Source organism: Mustela nivalis (assembly GCF_964662115.1).
Source record: "Mustela nivalis genome assembly, chromosome: 2".
Classification (NCBI taxonomy): domain Eukaryota; kingdom Metazoa; phylum Chordata; class Mammalia; order Carnivora; family Mustelidae; genus Mustela; species Mustela nivalis.
Genome location: NC_139021.1, coordinates 74,402,479 through 74,419,669, shown reverse-complemented (window position 1 = coordinate 74,419,669; position 17,191 = coordinate 74,402,479). Strand labels below are relative to the sequence as shown.

At 39.6% G+C, this 17,191-nt stretch overlaps 2 long non-coding RNA genes across 6 annotated transcripts in view; one reads left to right on the top strand and one right to left on the bottom strand.

Annotated features, from left to right (window-relative positions):
- Nucleotides 1-17,191, bottom strand: part of LOC309858860 — a 348,226-nt gene that overhangs the window by 135,878 nt on the left and 195,157 nt on the right. The gene's annotated exons all lie outside the window — the stretch shown is intronic.
- Nucleotides 1,191-17,191, top strand: part of LOC309858859 — an 82,900-nt gene continuing 66,899 nt past the window's right edge. For all 3 annotated transcript variants that reach the window (XR_014308385.1, XR_014308386.1, XR_014308387.1), the window contains exon 1: nt 1,191-1,392. This is a non-coding gene — a long non-coding RNA (uncharacterized lncRNA). The remainder of the gene's footprint in view (nt 1,393-17,191) is intronic.

Sequence of the window (17,191 nt, the reverse complement as noted above, 5' to 3'; positions counted from 1 at the left end):
CATGGTTATGGACATGAACTCCCAAATCCAGGTAGAGCCCCTATCTTTGTGCATTCCTAGCACCCTAGATTAGGGAGTGTTTACCAGCCTGACTCTGCACTGAGCTGTAAACTGCAGGGCAGCTCTCCACCCATGGTGCTCATCACGGTCTTCCTAGCAGCCAGCACAAGGGCAGGCGCTGAGCAAATACTTAATCAATGAATGACTGAAAGAATGAAATTTAGGTAGAAAAGTGATTTGCAAGAAAGCAAGGCAAAGATTAATTAATAAGTGTCCCAGGGGATAGGGGTGACTGGGTGGCTCGGTTGGTTAGGTGTCTGCCTTTGGCTGAGGTTGTCATCTCAGGGTCCCGGGAACAACCCCACACTGGGCTCCCTGCTCAGTAGGGAGCCTGCTTCACCTTCTCCCTCTGCTGCTCTCCCTCTTGTTCTCTCTTTCTCAAATAAATAAACAAAATCCTTTTAAAAAAGTAAGTGTCACAGGGGGAAAATAAAGGCTTCTTCTGTAATTTAGGAAATGAGACAAGTACCCAACATCCAAACAGTAATCCTAACCTACAGCCTTCTGATCCAGTTAAACTGCCAGCAGGGCACCTAATTGCTCAGGCCTTATACTACCACAGCCACCTGCATTGAAATTCTGGCACAAATCACGATTTACTTCCCAAAAGTTAAACTTCATTAAATATTAGTTTAATTTAATGTTTTCTAGATTAATTTAAGATTAATTTATAGCCAGGCATTTGCACAGCCCAAGCAGTATCTTTCCTTTCTGTCAGTTCTATCATCTCACAGACAGCAGAAAAAGGGAAAATGTATGGTTAAGAAGCTCTATGATAAAGTAGGGGGAGATTTAATTAAACTATTACATATCTTTTCCTCAAGTGTGGGGGAAAAAAACATAAATTTGCCAGGGAGTACAGTAGTATGCATATCAGGAAGCCTGATAAACAAAAACTTTGCAGATATGAAAAGTGGTTCTTACAAAATGACTTGGGCTGAAAATCCAATAATGTATTTAACCCTACATTTTCTTCCTAAGTCTAAAATTATGTATTTATATCAAAAGAATCTTTGATTCATTGTTGCTAGAATTTGTTTTCAAAGAAAATGGGGGAAGAAAAAAAAAAGGCTGTTCATTGATATCCAATGACTTTTTTTTTTTTGCACAACTGTCTTTTCCAGAATCATAGGATCTTAGTGCTGAAAAGGACCCTGGGCAACATCTAGTCCTATAGAGTTCACACCACTTTAACACAGCACCCTTCACTCAAATGGCATCTTATATGGAAATCATCACTGAAAGTAGGTCAAAACACAACTGCTTTGGTGAAATTGAGAGTGAGGAATCTAAGCCTTCCTCCAAACCCCCTCGTTCTTAGGGGCTGCCCCTGTAAGTATTTCCTCATCAGTTTCAGAGCTCTGCAAACACAGCCTGAAATTCACTGATTTAATGCAACCTCCCATTTTACAGATGAAAAAATACTGAAACAGTCAGGGCCAATGTATCAATCAAACTGCGCTGGTAAATTGTAGCAAATCCAAGTTAGCCCCCCATCCCCCCACTCACTGGTCTTCTGGCTGTCTTCATGACACCCAGAGCTTCTTGTCCTGGAGAGTGTGGCAGCCAAACTCATCATGCAGGTCTAGAAGAGGGTCTGATTGGGGGAAATGGTCACAAAATAGAATTCTATGAGCAGAATGGCTGAGGCCCTGATGCCTGCCTGTGACTCTTTTTTCATCATTAATATCTGCAGATTGTTTTAAGAAAAATCAACTCTTACAGAACTCTAAAAATAAGTATAAGTGTCCCTTCCTCCCACCCCACAGGTTCCACACCTCAGAGATAATTACTCACTTTCTTCTTCGCTGAACAGATGCAGATTCTATTTCTAAAGTTATCAATATTAAATGAGGAATTTGATAATGATACGACACTCCACTTTTGCTTCTCTTATAGACTTACTTTTGCATTGTCAAGGTTTCTAACATTCATTTCTGTAGTTATAAGTATATTCTGGGTGATTTATTGATTCTCGCACATTTTCAAGGAAAATGTTCTGATTTGGGGTTGGTTGGTTTTCTTTCTTTTTTTTTCTTTTCCCCTTCCTCTCTGGAAGTACTCACGATGTTTTCTCTATACTTTGTGTTCTCAAATTTCACAGGATATATTCAATGGTAGAATATGTATGTGTGGATATATGTAATTTCACTTATCCTGCTCAGAACTCAATGTCACTTTTAATCAGCAGACTTGTGTTTTTCTTCAGTTCAGTTGAAATGGTCTACTTTAAAGATATCTATTATTATCATTATTACCCCTGCCCTCCCATTATCTCCCATTATCTCTGTTTTGCTTTGTAATTACAATTAGTGGGAATAGTGCTGGACCTCCTGGTACTAGCCTTTTGTTATGGAACCTGGACTGGATCCTAGGGGAAGAACCAAGTGGCACTCGGCATTTGGAGACTTTGGAGGATTAGAGGTTTATTTAATACTGGTGGGCTCAGAGGAGACCGTTCTCCAAGGGTCTGAGCCCCAAGCCCCAAGGGTAATTTATACTCTTCTACTTCCACATACTTGGTACTTTTGGCTCACGTGGGAAACAGGGTAGGAAAGAAGAACCCAGAAGGGCTTTGAGACAGGGACTAGAATTCCCTTGCTGGTTTGGTTGGCCATCTTAGAGTACAGTTTCATCTTTGGGGTATAGTACTTATCATTTCCCCCCTTTGATGTCCCTTTAAACACCTTAGTTTAGAGGGCATCATTATCATCTATTATGGGCCGATACCCCTGCAAGACTAGTATCTGGGCAGCGGCTTGCCTGGTAACAGTGTTTTCTCTGAACTTAGCAAACCATGTTAAGGTTCCTAAGGCTGCCCAATAAACAATAACAAGAACAAGCTTCTGGGAGAAAGTCCAGTCAGAAGGGGCAGTGGCATAAAGTCCAACTCCTGAGGTGAGGGATATCGCGCTGATAATAGCCAGGGACCAAGGTGAACAGATGTCCATCAGTTGGTGGGGTCTTATCGAAGGTGGAGCCAGAGTGGGTCCATAGGGTCTAGTTGGGCTTTTCACTGGTGTGATTCGTCCAACTCCAAAGCAGCGGATCCATTGGGTGACACCTAAGACCTTGAGGGCAGTAGAGGTGGTTAGAAAAACAGTGTGGGGTCCTGACCCACATGGTCTCAGGGGGTCCTTTCTAAAGCTTCTCATCTATAGAGATGTGCCTTAGAGTTTTTCCCAGGGCTTGGAGGTACTGGGACACTTCTAAGTTTCCAATCTGTTCCAGGTCCCCTCTAAGTCTATTTATTATAGGGGGTGGCCTGCCATTGAGCCTTTGAGGTGAATTTTAACTGTGGGAATCTTTCAAATACAGTTGACTAGAATAAACAAGATCAATGACCTCCAACAGTTATGCTCTATGGAAGTAAGACATTCATGTCCAAGCATAAGGGTAGCTGGATTTAAAGTTCGACAGGTTTTAGGTATTATTTCAGGCATATCTGTAAGTGTAGCCTGATATTTAGTACGTCAGTCTCCTTCATCCATTGGTTTCTAAGACACTCTGGACCTGATGTGAAGTCATTACTGTTAGGGCCTGTCCCATGGTAAGCCTTGAGGTTCCTTTTACCAGGAGCACTGTTGTATGCTTAGCTAAGCCTTTGTTTGAAATTGCACCTCAATAGAGGTGGCTTCTAGGATACATATGACTGAAAAATACCATCAAGAAGACCTCTTTGTTTGAGGTAAAGAGTTAACATTCTAATTACAAAGGATCACTGGCAAGTGGGAGAAAATCTGTCTCAGGAGATAAGGCTATCCCCAAGTGCATTACCCAATCCAATCATAAGGAAAGTGGGGTCACCCATTCTCTACAACTCCATAGTTAACCCTATGGAGTGGAGTATGCTCTGGCTTTTAGGGAATGGTTTCATTATCCCAGCCACACAGAATTGGTCAAGGTGGTAAGTTATACAATTGTTGGGGAATCAATCCCATTTTGTTTAATCATGTGCCATGGGGTCCTGTTATTATTATAAGTAAAAATAAATACAAAAATAAGAAGATTGTCTAAATGAGCTATTGTGCAACCTCTGAAGTTTACCTCAAATTGTCTAGCTTAGGTAAACAACAAACATTTAAAGACAATCAAACCTAGAATTTACATCCACAAAGGTGGGTTATTTAAATGTAATTTCCAATGGTGTCCTGTTACAAGGAGAACAGATTCTTATGGAACTTGTGCAAATGACTAGGATTGCCATGGAAGAAGGTATACTTATGGAGACCTTTTGGGTTTCGGAGGCTTCAGATAGAAAAGTTGAATGCTTTAATTTGCTTACAAATGATTATTTTATCATGTTTCTGTATGTCATAGAAATCTTAATTTTCCTTAATAAATAACCCTCATTTCCAGAGATAGCAAAGTCAGGACTAATTTATTTGAGAAACAAGTCCATTTCTAACAAACCTGCCTTATTATTTACATACACTCAGCAAGAACAGTGAGTAATCATATAGATCTTTTAGAATCTGCTTTGCTGGAACTTTATAAGGAATCTCTAGGTTGAATTTTTAGTAGCCTCTCCAGGCCAGAAGCCAAGCCAAGACATACCTGCAATACCTGTAAGATTTGGGCAGATTCTTGTTCATGAGGTCCCCAAATTATCCTGAGGTTCCTGTACCTGCCAGGAAGTGACATTCTTTACTCACCTGGTGAGGTTGCTGGGACCTCTGTAAGCAAGGTATCAGGCCAACAGTTCAAAGGGGCTTTATGGATCCAGGTTTCATAAAGTCAACCTTAGCTTCTTAAAGCTGTCTGGTCATATCTGAGTCTGTGAAAGTCTTTCTCAAATATGACATTCCAGTCAAAACCTTGGTAAAATAACCAACATTTCCAATGGTGTCCTGTTACAAGGAGAACAGATTCTTATGGAACTTGTGCAAATGACTAGGATTGCCATGGAAGAAGGTATACTTATGGAGACCTTTTGGGTTTCGGAGGCTTCAGATAGAAAAGTTGAATGCTTTAATTTGCTTACAAATGATTATTTTAATCATGTTTCTGTATGTCATAGAAATCTTAATTTTCCTTAATCAGGAAGAATGAACATTAAGGAAACAGTAACATTTTTCAAACAAGGATCACAAAGCTATAATCATCTTTTTAGTTCATTTAGTCCCATGTTACTGATTCTGGGTTTAATCTGAATGCAGCTTCTTACTTCTGGAAGTTCTTACTCATTTCAGTTCTGATCTTAAAGATATTGAATACCTGTATTGTCTTAAAAGTCCTTTATATGAACCTCCTTAAAGATGAAACTTATTTTACAAGAGAATTAGAATAATTATAAGTGACAAAAACTCAGAATACACATGGTTAATGATCTGATAGGAGAGTTCACTATGATACGATTGACAAGGAAACTCAGTTATTCTGTGATACATAACACTTCAATAGCCAGAACCAGAACATTACATACCACACAAGCAAGTCTAATTAGTCAACAAGACTTTGTTCATGATTTAAATCTTGGGGAAGTTTGTTAAAACCTTAGAAAGTTTTAAAGCACATGCCTACATAGGATTAGGGATGTTCAAGACCTGATAAAGGCTAGACATAGAAACTGGTTTTTCTTAGCAGGCAGAGAGAAAACAACTATTTGAATTTTCTTGTCAAGAGCAGACCAAAAATTGAGAATACTTTGTCTTTTTGAACAGAGAGAAAACCAAATTTCTTTTTTTTTTTTTAGATTTTTTATTTATTTATTTATTAGACAGAGATCACAAGCAGGTAGAGAGGCAGGCAGAGAGAGAGAGAGGAGGAAGCAGGCTCCCTGCCGAGCAGAGAGCCCGATGCAGGACTCGATCCCAGGACCCTGAGATCATGACCTGAGCCGAATGCAGAGGCCCAACCCTCTGAGCCACCCAGGCGCCCCAGAAAACCAAATTTCTATACCTGTGTCTTTTTAAAATTCATTCGTTTCAATCTTAGTTCATCCTGACCACACCTAAAATTTGTTTGCAAAGATTTCCCTTCACAAACATTTTACAACTTTCCTTTGCATTCAGGTTTTGTCCCAAGCCATTTCCTTCCAAACAACATCTCATTTAGGACAAAATTACCTTCTTCTACCTTCAACAAATGTGCATTTCCATTCCTTATCTTTTTTAAGGTTAGCATAATTTTGTACTTTAGAAACCTTAATCTCAGCGAAGACTGAGTAACCAATTGTGAACTATTGCACCAGAATTCTTATAAATGGCAAATTTGTGAATCAGTTAAGCAAAAAACATGTTTACCAACAGATTTAAATATCCTTAGTTCTCTGCAATAAGTCAAAAGCACAAACCTATGTCCAGTAATCAATGCTTTAGCACTTTATCCCATTTGAAAAAGACCTAGATGTCCACCAAATTTAATTCCATTTGTCATCCAAGCAAAACTAAAAGTTTCAGGTTACCAAAAACTTTGAAAACTATTTTAACAACTACCCATGAAAACTTTGATGAGACAATTAATCATTTTAGTCATCTTTTTACTAACAACTCAACAGAGATAACAAGAGATTATCTGACCTTCAGTAAACCTTGACAGAATAAGTGTTTCAGGTTTACCACCGATAACTTAAAAGACACATCTATCTTAATTAAACCAACGAACTTGGTTTAAATACTGAATTGTGTTCCATGTGGATCCTCCCCATGGTCAATTTTCACCTGAGACACATGGGGAAATCTGGAGTGGGAAGTGGGGGGAGGGTCCTCTTGCTCCTTGACAGTGAAGGGAGGAGCCATGGTGCCTAAGGCACTGAGGATGGTCTAGTAGCCAGCAGTGTAGGCCACACCCAAGGTGGTGCAGAAACGGGAAAAGGGGGATGGGGAAGCAGAAGAGACAAAGTGCTGCCAGAGGGCAGAAGAAGGGTTCTTGGTTCAGGAGCTCATCAGCTCCAGAGAAGCAGATGCCATGTTTCCCACCAACAAGGCGGGTAGGTAGTCCATATCTGGCCAGAGAAGACAGGGAATTTCCTGGAAACAAAGGAAGTTTTGGCAACTGCTTGGGAATATTCCTTCAGTATCTTTTGTAATAAACCTATAATCTAGTAAGAAAATTGTTTTCTGAAGTTCTGTGCAAAGTTCTGTGCAAATTGATCAAACCCAAGGAGGGCTCTGGAGGAGGATGGCGCTCTTGTGGGATAGCCTTTATCCTGTAGGATCTAATGCTATCTCCAGGTAGAGAGTGTCAGAATAAATTGAAGGACACTCAGTTCGTGTCACAGTTGTCAATTCATATTTATGGTGTTAAAATCTAGGTAGAGTATTCAGGAAGACCATAACAAATGTGTAGGTTGGTTTTCCTAGCAGGCCCTTTTCCTGAATGGAAAGGCAAGCTGAAGGACCATAAGTGGCTAACCATATCTCAAGAAGGCTTCCCTGAGGGGTCACCATAGACACCCAAATGAGGACTTTACTCAAGGATAGAGAACCTTACTGTATTTCACTTTTAGGCAGAGCTGTCCCTTCTTTTAAATTTTTATAGTGTCTGATGTGACTGTCCTAGATTTGCCTCAAATCTGCTCTAGTTTTTTCTCAAGCCTCATTACTCACTTCTAGATTATTCTCAGACAGATTATCCAGTGTATTTATGGTATGTTAGTCTGGTACTAAAGCCACCACTCAATACACAAACAATAAGTGTCACAAACTTAGAAGGGTAATCTTATAGGCTCAGCTATTTGAGAAGTGAATTCTTTCATGAAGTACCCTGGTGACTGTCACATGTTTCACACTCCATTCCTGGTCTCACATCTGAGTTTCACTCTTCCCTGGAATGTTCTTATTGCCTATAGCTTTAATCTCTAATAAATGGATTTTCCCCTGTTACTGCTTTTCAATCTAACCCCATCCATTTCTCATCTTGCAGTATTTCCTTAAATGTTCTGGTCTACCATCAGTTTTCTTTCCTTGGTTTTCAATATTGTTATGACTTTATTTTTATTTATTTTTGTAAACGTCTTTTCAATCACTTCAACAAGACATAGGAAAACGGAGGAAATGATGTCTATCAAACACCTGCTCATCTTGAGTGATATTCTAGAATTTTGGAATCTTTGACTAGAATACTAAAATCTTCCAGTGTTGAATGTAAAACAACAAATGTGTCCACATATATGAAGTTGTGTACTCAGTAGCCCTCCAGTTCTGAGGACAGGTGTGGCAGACCACCTGCAAGCTATCATCAAGCAGGTCAACCCTATACACTCAGACTCCCTCCACTTCCATAGGTTAATATTACACCTATCATCCCCCGACATAAATAAGGTAACCTGGCAAAAAAGAAGAGAAAGACCTAGAGTCCGCAGTCTTGACCAAGGTTCACAAATGTCAATAAACAATCACAAAGGAAGTACAGATGTAGGGAAACTCAGTGATTATCTAGATCAATATCTTATGTTGGCCTGTGGATAACATAAAACTCTAAGACTTGAAGCTATTTTCTCATGGCTACACAGTTACTAGTAATACACTTAGGACTTGAATCCTAGTCTTTTTATATCTAGATTATGGCTTGCCACACCTCTGATTGTCTTTTTTTCTCCTTGTTTCTCTTTTTTCTTTTATATATATATATATTTTTTTCTGAACAAAAAAGCAGAATAGTTACCCTCACCAATGAGTTCCTCTCTTTCTATCAACCCATTTTGCCACATACACTTCTCTACACAACATTCAACAGCAGAATCGCATGTGTTTGTGATGTCTAAGATGTCAGTCTTACTTTGCATAATCAGTGGCACCAACATTACCCACTGACTACAGTTCAGGTAAATTCTATGAATATTAAGCATGTAAGACATAGAAAGCACTGTATTAAATGTTTCAAGAAATACTAGGATGAATAGGAACTATTAAGAGACTAGAGATATAAAGAAAAATGGCCCATAATAGTTTATTCAGTTCATTTAGAGGACAGGTGGAGAAATAGAAGTAGACATTGCAAGTGTCCAATGGTATCTGGTGCTTCCCCCACTCCAGGCACTTCTCAGCAAACTTGCAGTTAGACGGGTCCAGGTGACTCTTTTGGCCAATGGAGAATATGAACAGCATGTGTCACTTCAAGAAGAAAGGCATAAAAATGATTTTTTCAGATTCCTTTTCCTGCTATAGCAACTAAGGTGACTATGTGTTCTAATGGTACAGCTATAAGATATGGGCAGTATCTCTAAAACTAGGGCCCCAAGAGACTGTGTGAAGCAGAATCTCTTGCCAACCCATGGGACATATAGCATGGGTTGTATGTATGTCTTTCTAAACCATTGTAATTCTTATTACTAGAGCATGATCTAGTCTGTTTAGTATAGTCAATCCTGACCAACCAGAGGACCCAATTAAAGAAACGAAGAAGGAGCAGCTAGCAAAATGAGAAGATAGCAAGGAAAAGAATATCATGTGGTCATGAAAATTAAAGAAGCAGTGGGTATTTGTTGCCAATATATCAAGAAAAATGCACTAAAATTTTTACTTTCATTGATAATCATTCTGTCAACACTTTGTCCTTCAATAACAGCTTCATTCTGCTTCAGTAATTTTCTTGGATTAAAAAAGCACATGCAAAAATACCTCATTGCAAAAGTATAAACCTGCAATGTGAAAACAAATGCATATTACAATCAGACCAAAATATTTACATGATGTAAAACATTAAATAAATAAACCATTAGAATAATCCTATTGAATTAAGCAAATGGAATCCAATAGAACAGCTGTTAATATTATCTTCCTCCATAAAGAGAAACCTTGATGACTCATTTAGAGCTTCATAAATTGTAGTCTTTTCCCTGCTTGGTATAAATAGGGTTTTTTCCATCTAGTATATTATTTGGTAAATATTGCTAAAATTCATATGCATAACAACATAAGATCTTATCTGTCTATTGTGTCTCCTAGACCCGGAAACTCCCTGTCCACCCAAGTACCTCATACAGGCAAATCCACTCAAATAAGGCTGAAAAAACTACAGATTAGTGGTAATCTAATTCCTCCTATTTATTTCTTCATAAACCCATTTCCAGGATAGCATACTTTTTTAAAATATATGTATTTATTATCCATTCCAGAAGAATCATAATTTATTCTTAAGAAATAAAACATCACTAAAATAACTTGAAGTTTTTGTGTATTCCTCTAAAATTGCATCCTTCTCCTTTTGTGTGCCTAACCCCATTGTCTTGGTAACAATTCAAAACACCTTCCGCCTTGTTCTCCAGCACTCTAAACATTTCTTTGGACCCCTCGAGTGATCAGTCCTGGTTTGGACTTCCCAAGGAGCTTAAGCGAGAGACCTCTTGTCCTAATCACACATCCATGATACTTCCACCACCCAGGAAAGCACCCTATGAAGAGAAAGGGCGGGATTTGTCCACGCCCTTCCCTTTACAACACAGAGGATATTGTGAAGGGTAAAGACCAATAGTATTTCTGAGCGCCTTGGTCTGAAATTGGGCAAAAGAAAGAAGAAAAGGAAAACACTTGTGGCTTGTCTACCACACCCTCCTCAATAAAAACACTACTAATTTTCAATTATCAAAGGATAAACTGTTTCGTTTAGAGCCCAGAGATGGCCATCATGAGGATTTACAGTATTTTCAAGGATTTAGACCTGAGAAACCCACGATACCTGACACAAAAAAAATTGACACAAAACCATGAGCATCCTTTACTAATGCCTCGTATTTGGCAGAAAGGAATTTTCACCAATGCAGAGAAAAGCTGAAGACAGTACTAATAAGTGGAAGGTGAGATCGTAAAGGTCTCAAGCTGAAGCTTCCACATACAGATCTTTAAAACTTTAAGTTCAAGCCCTTCACTTTAATCGTGTATAGGCAAGGCAAGAACAGGACTCTTTGAGAACACTTTAACCAGATAAATGGAAACAGAACTATGCCACCCACAATATCCCATGTTTTCTTATAAATGTGTGTAATAATAATCTGATTAAAATCAACAAAATCAACAGAATTTCTTACATTTTGATACCTGATACAGCCATACTGTGGGAAAATTGGTATCACCTAGTGAATTTGAATTTGCACATATAACCCAATAATCCTACACACAGGTATATACCCTGGAATATAGTCTTCTATGGCCATAACTTTTTCAGAACTATGAGATGTGTTACAGAAATGTTTATGGCAGTGTTGTTTGTGAGAGGAAAAACTGAAACTACTGAAGTCCGCAAAGAGGAAACTGGATAATTTTGGAATACTCATACCTGGACTCCAATATACATAAAAGAATAAACCATAGGTATACATAACAACATAGATGACTCTCACAAATTTACTCCAAAAGAGGACAGGTGACAAAATAATACATACAGCATAATTCCATTTTGCCAAAGCTTGGCAAGATCAAGCAATGCATTGCTTAATCTGAGTGAAACTCTAAAGAAAAGAGAATTATTCACAAAAGATTCATTATAATGGCTACTTAGAGAATGAGAAAAGAAAGGAGATTTTGGAGGGACAAATGATAGGCCTCAAAGAAAATAATAATTTTCTATCTTTCAAGCTGGGTAGAGGGCAAAGAGGTTAGTAGTCCTTGACACATATATGTTACCCATACTCTTTTGTATATAAAATAAATTTTTATATAAAAATTATTAAATTTAATGTACATAAGAATTTCTGTTTAAAAAAATTTTCACAGGCCCAATGTTCAGGGAATCTGTTTCAGCGGGTTTAGGGAGCAAGGGGTTGCCTCAGGTTCATCTTTTATTTCTTTTTTAAGATTTTTTTTATTTATTTGTCAGAGAGAGATAACAAAAGTGAGAGAGAAAGCACAAGCAGGGGGAGTGGTAGAAAGGGAGAAGCAGGCTCTCTGCTGAGCAAGAAGCCTGCTGCTCCAGACCCTAGGATCATGACCCGGGTCAAAGGCAAGTGTTTAGCCACCTGAGCCATCCAGGGTGCCCAGGTTCAGCCTTTTTAAGTACACATCCCAGGTGCAACTAGAAGTGGTCCATGCAGGTGTATGTGGCACTTAGTGGTACCTACCAATCTAATAAATACTATTTTCCTGAGTTATCAAGTTTTATACCAAAGTTTATAGACTTTCTTTTTCAAACAAAATCTTGTTTTTTAAGAAACCCAATTTGTAGAAAGGATCAAAACAGAGAGTTTCTAGTTAGAGTTGGGGAGGAATTGTTAATGGGCATTCCTTTCCCACATTACAACTGCAGACTTGGAAGCAGCTCTAGAAGTCCATGACTTTATGACCAATGGCAAAGAAACCCCCAGTATCAATCCTATTCAGTGAATTTCAGAATAGAAAGAAATTATGCAAGTTTGGCTGTAAGACAGAGCAAAATGGAAAATAAACCCTGGGAAAATAAATTAACTAGAGTTTATAAAATGTGTATGCTAGTGTGGCTTGATTATGCACACACAATTTACACACTTTGCATAAGTGAAAGTACAATGTCTGGCACACAGTAGGTATGCAATACAGCTCAAGTGAATCAATACCTGATTCATTCCATAACTTTGGATAAAATAGGATTTAAGGCAAGAGACTTGTTATTCTGTGATTCTAACTTTTGGGTGCAATTTACAACATAGTACTAGCCACAACTTCTCCCATTGGAATGCTTCCAGGCAACAAAAGTAATGGATTTGTTAAGTTACCCTCGGCAAACCACAGCACCCTGAACACCTGCTGAAATAAAGAATTTTCTAGTTACAAATGTAGTTGAACATGCTGTCTAGAGCAGATCTACTCTGCATGAAACATGTAGCCAAAGTGAGAAAGGAATGGGATGGAATATTCAAATAGGAAAAAATAGGTGGGTGGCTACATATTGGTGTAAATGGAACATCATGTAGAGAAATGTGTTCTTGCTTCCTGAATTTACATTTTATACACAAATTGTATAATTAATACTTAGCCATAAGCAAAACTTCATGAAGTGGCTTTGGAAATGATTTGCTAAATTATTGCCACATACGGAGCCCCTCCCCACCAAATATTGGTAAAGACTTATACTATCTATAATGGCAAAAAGAACACAGAAGTTAGTATTCTGGGTGAAAACCCTCCTCATAAGCCCATTGGTTTCTGTTGATTCTCTTGGCCTTCATTCAAGAGAAGCTGGCATGGGCTGTTGCCTAGCAACAGCATGCAGTGCACTTTTCTACCAGCCCATGGAAACGCTGTCTCTGGACCTCATGCCATTTAGCACCATGGTTTTATAAATTATGACAATCCCTTAGGAACTTTGCTTTCCTCCCTTTAAATGAGTGCCTGAGGATGACTATTTTAATACTCATCCTTCAACGCAAATATTGTACTTGGCTTAACACAACCAGAAAATAAGAAGTTATATCCATTGGCCACTCTCCATTTCTCTGACCACTGACAGAGAAACCAGTAGGAACACACATCTTCTTGAGAATTGCAGTATATTTTCTTTGAATGAACTGTGAGTTTAATGCCATCCTTACTAGTATTTAATTAATACCTCCTATGTGTTTAGGATATCATATCTCAACAAAACAGACACTGTTCTTATCCTCCTGGAATCTACTTGCCTATTCTTGAATCTCCCTAGACGTTAAATGTCCACCTATAAGAACACATTTGATATCCTTATGTACTCCAGCTAAAAGGGAGGTCCTACTTTTTTAAAACCAAGAAGTATTTTCAAGCCCAATTCAGATGACTAAAGCCCTAGTTGGTCAAGGGCAGGTGAATCCAAATTAGAAACTCCAGAAAATCAAGTCAGCAGCCCAGGAATCTTATCTGTGTGAAGGTCCCAGTCCCCACAGAAATGGTAACAGCACTGCTGAGACTCACAGACCCGTCATGATTGAGGTTCTTTAATCAAAAAGAAAGGATGAAGGTTTTCAAATAAAGTATCTCTGAAAGGCCAGAAACTAACTTACCAACAGTTAAGAGAGGATTAAAGGATCTGTGTTCATCCTGTATCCTAGCATACAGGTTCAAGGACACCTAAGGAATGTAATGGGAACTTCATTCAAAACATCCTCTGAGCCATTCAGTGAGAGGAATGTTCCAAAATCCTCAACAGAGAGGACCAAAAGAGGATGACAACTCTTTGAGAACCCAAAAGAAATCTGGCTATGTGACTGTTCTTTAAAGAGTTATATCACTCAGGAAGAAAATTCCTCCAATTTGAGGAAGGACGGAACAAAGCTACAGAGCAAATGTTTGGGAGTAGAAATATTGACAGTTTTAAAGAACCACAATTACTCAACAAACCATGAGTTACTGAGACTTGTAGGAAAGGAACAGAGGTTACTGGGATGGGTAGAACAGTATTAATGCCAAATAACAAGTGAGTGCTATGGAAATTTGTATGACATGATTTTCATTGGAGATATATAAACAGATCTTGAGAAAGTAATATGGGCCTCAAGTTGATTTAAACATGAAGCAGCCACTATTCAAATTTGTGACAATGAACCTAAATTCAAAGAACCTACCTGCTCATGAAAGAATGGAAGACATCTTGATGGCCCTTTGACTGTTTCAGACTAGAAATAGATGGGGTACTTTTTTAAAGTTTCAGGAAAGGAAGAAAAGAGAAGAGAAAAAGGGACAGAGAGAATTTCACCAGAAGACTATATTATGAAGAAAGTTTTTGGAACTTTTCTAGCCTGATTTTTACCTTATTTAATGCCAGCTAAGTGCTCTTCCTCCCCCCATCCCCACAAATGTTTTAACTAAAAGATAAAAGAGGCAAGGCAAGGTTCTCTCAAACTTTTTTTTTTTCCCCTTCAGACACAAAGCATAATAATGGAAAAGCAATCCTATCACTATGCCTACATGATGAGCAATTTCTTAAAAAGAGAAAAATAGAGATAGAAAGAAAGCCCATGTCAATTAAATTCCATGTTCTTAGTTGATAGAAATTACTTTAGGAACATCTCTACATGTACATAAATATACTTTTTTTTAATAGCAAAACCAACATGCAATAAAGGCTCTATGTGTTCTTTTTTTAGAGCGAGAGAAAGTGAGCATAAGTGGTGGGGAGGGGCAGAGAGAAAGAATCTTAAGCAGGCTCCATGATCACTGTGTAGCCCAACGTGGAGCCTGGTCTCATGACCCAGAGATCATGACATGAGCTGAAATCAAGAGTTAGCCACTCAACTGACCGAGCTACCCAGCCACCCCATGTGCCCATTTTTTAAATGGTACTGACTGCCTATATAAACCCACACATACATGGGCCTTCCAAGCTTAAATGTTTGGACACAAATATTTCAGATCCTTCCCCCATGCACCTCACAACTCCTGTCTTTTTCAAATTGCAAGATGTGCCAGTGATTTCCTCCTTTTGGGGATCCCTGTGCAGACTGATCTCCTTCCCCTGCGTAGTGATAGATAAGTCATCTACATGCTGAAGTGTCTGCAACCACAGAGCCTCTGCGGAGTCAGTCAGCCAAACAGCACTCATGACTGAGAGTAAGAAGTCTTCCCAGGGGAAGGGACATTCGAGTGGGACTCCTAAAGCCACATTAGCTCCAACTCTCCTTGCCAGCTGTGCTGAAGGATAGAGCTGAGTCCGCAGGTGCTCTTGTTCACTCAGGAATTACATGGATTCTCTAAGATAATTATAGTGGCTACTGTGTTTTTTAAAAAAAGCATTTCCCCATTGACGTGACTTTACTGGTGAGGTATGTTCTCCCCCACAGCCCATCCCCCCATGATGCTGGGTAGAGAAGTGGCTGTGACTGAGGACTCACCTCCAGAGAGAGAACAAGTCAAAGGAAATACCACTCTTTCTGGCTCAGGAGGGTGGGGGAAGAAAGGAGAGATGGGAAGAGGAGCCTGGAGGAAGGCCCAGGGATTCAAGAGTATCCGGATTCACTCCCCGTGCCGCCTCTGTTCGAAAAGGAGAAAACCAAACACAGGTCTATTCCCTGTTTTCCATCTAGGACTCTGAAAGGAAGAGTAAGCACAGGGTACACACAAAATCAGGAGAGGCCTCGTTTAGCTCCATAGTTGTCCTCAGCTCCTGTATACCATTTGGAGACCGCTAGAAGTTAGCAGAAGGTATCTCCTGATGAGCTTCAAGGGCTGGAGAAAGATAACCAGACCAGAGACTGAAGGCGAGTTTCAGGCAAACCTCAGGAGCAGAGAAAGAGGGGCAGTGGGCCTGAGTCAGCTAGGAGGAGCCCCAGGCCTGACCACCAGGGAACAGACCCCAAGTTCAGCAGCTGGTACCCGAGGATTCCACTGCTCCAGAGGCCTGCACGGAGGCAGACACGTACATGATCCTTCTCATCTGATCCTAACTTTCCCGCAGGCAGAGCCCTCTTTCCCACCCCCACTGCCACCAGAAGCTCATGGCACCCGATGCTCCTTAACCACTTACAGCTTTCCAAAGGTGGCAGTCTCAGCTGCACCCCATCTATGCCTTCGCACTGCAGTTGTGTCTTGAGGATCCTTTGTCCTCTTGTTCATATGATCGGTTTATTCTACAAGAACTAACCTTAGCCTCTGAAAAGACTCGCCAGTCCCTCAGGCCAAGATCACCACTCATTACTCTGCTCACTGCATCTTGTCTACTTACTCTATGGTAGGACTCATCGGGGATTTGTATGTGATTTCACCTTCCCCACCAAATGGAAAAGTATACCTCCTTCATCTCTGCATCCCCCACTCTAATGACAGCACCTGGCTAAGAGGAGGCACTCATAGCTTTATTTATTTGTTAAGTGAATTTACAGACATGGACAAAATAGAAAATTTCTGTTAGGAAGTCCAAAAAGTGCTTTTGTTAGGACCTACTTTATGCCAGACACTGTTAACATGCATTTTTATATACATAATTTCATAAAATCCACACCCCAACGTGCAAGAGTATTATCATTGTCGTTGTACCAATGAGCACACTGAGGCTGGGAAGGATGAAGGGACTCCTCCAAGAACAGGAAGGAAAGGAAAAGGCCAGGGTTAGAATTCATGTCTTCCGACTCCAATAGGAGGACTCCACAACATCAGTTTCTAAATAGCTTTCACCATTGTACTCAACTAGATTAGAAAGGTTGATATACAGGCACCTGGGTGGCTCAGTGGGTTAAGCCGCTGCCTTCGGCTCAGGTCATGATCTCAGGGTCCTGGGATCGAGTCCCACGTCGGGCTCTCTGCTCAGCAGGGAG